The sequence below is a fragment of the Sus scrofa genome, chromosome 2 (genome assembly GCF_054392235.1).
Source record: "Sus scrofa isolate SSC_HxYL_T2T_F1_AM1 chromosome 2, Sscrofa_HxYL_maternal_Yorkshire_Landrace_v2.0, whole genome shotgun sequence".
Lineage (NCBI taxonomy): Eukaryota > Metazoa > Chordata > Mammalia > Artiodactyla > Suidae > Sus > Sus scrofa.
The window spans coordinates 66095820-66097383 of record NC_139384.1 but is presented as its reverse complement, the minus strand read 5'-3'; positions in this window follow the sequence as shown (position 1 = coordinate 66097383).

Genomic DNA, 1564 nt, shown 5'->3' with positions numbered 1-1564 from the left:
GGCATATAGGTCCTTTACCTCCTTGGTCAGGTGTATTCCGAGGTATTTGATTTTGTGTGGAACAATTTTAAAAGGTATAGTATTTTTGTATTCCTTTTCTAATGTTTCATTGCTGGTATACAGAAATGCAACTGACTTCTGAATGTTAATCTTATATCCTGCTACTTTGCTGAATTTATTAATCAGTTCAAGGAGTTTTGGGGTTGAGTCCTTAGGGTTTTCTAGGTATAGAATCATGTCATCTGCATACAGTGACAGTTTGATCTCTTCTCTTCCTATATGGATGCCTTTTATTTCTTTTGTTTGTCTAATTGCTGTGGCTAAGACTTCCAAAACTATGTTGAAGAGCAGTGGTGAGAGTGGGCATCCCTGTCTTGTTCCAGATTTGAGTGAGAAGGCTTTCAGTTTTTCCCCATTGAGTATTATATTTGCTGTGGGTTTATCATAAATGGCTTTGATTATATTCAGGAATGTTCCCTCTATACCCACTTTGGTGAGGGTCTTGATCATGAATGGTTGTTGAACTTTGTCCAATGCTTTTTCTGCGTCTATTGAGATGATCATATGATTTTTGACTTTTTTTTTTGTTAATGTGGTGTATGATGCTGATTGATTTGCTTATGTTGAACCATCCTTGTGAACCTGGGATGATCCCAACCTGGTCATGGTGTATAATTTTTTTGATATGTTGTTGGATTCGGTTGGCTAAGATTTTGTTGAGAATTTTTGCATCTATATTCATCAATGATATTGGGCGATAGTTTTCTTTTTTGGTGGTATCTCTGCCTGGTTTTGGAATGAGGGTGATGGTGGCCTCATAGAATGTCTTTGGGAGTATTCCTTCTTCTTCAACCTTTTGAAAGAGTTTAAGGAGGATGGGCACCAATTCCTCTTTATATGTTTGATAAAATTCACCTGTGAAGCCATCTGGTCCTGGACTTTTATTTGTAGGGAGTGATTTTATGATCTCTTCAATTTCATTTCTAGTGATGGGTCTGTTCAGTTGGTCTGTTTCTTCTTGATTCAGTTTTGGCAGGCTGTAAGATTCTAGAAAATTGTCCATTTCTTCCAGATTGTCAAACTTGTTGCCGTATAGTTGTTCATAGTATTCTCTTATGCTTTTTTGTATTTCTGCTGTATCCGTTGTGATTTCTCCTTTTTCATTTATAATTTTGGTGATTTGGGTTCTTTCTCTCCTCTTTTTAGTGAGTCTGGCCAGGGGTTTATCAATTTTGTTCACCTTTTCCAAGAACCAGCTCTTGGTTTTATTAATTTTCTCTATTGTTTTTTGAATCTCTATTTTATGGATTTCTTCTTTGATCTTTATAATTTCCTTCCTTCTGCTGACTTTAGGACTTTTTTGTTCTTCTTTTTCTAATTCGTTTAGGTGGAGGGTAAGTTGTCCATTTGGGATCTTTCTTCTTTTTTGAGAAAGGCCTGTATTGCTATAAATTTCCCTCTGAGCACTGCATTCGCAGCATCCCATAGATTTTGAGAGGTTGTGTCTTCATTATCATTTGTTTCAAGGTAGTTTTTAATTTCCTTCTTGATTTCCTCATGGACC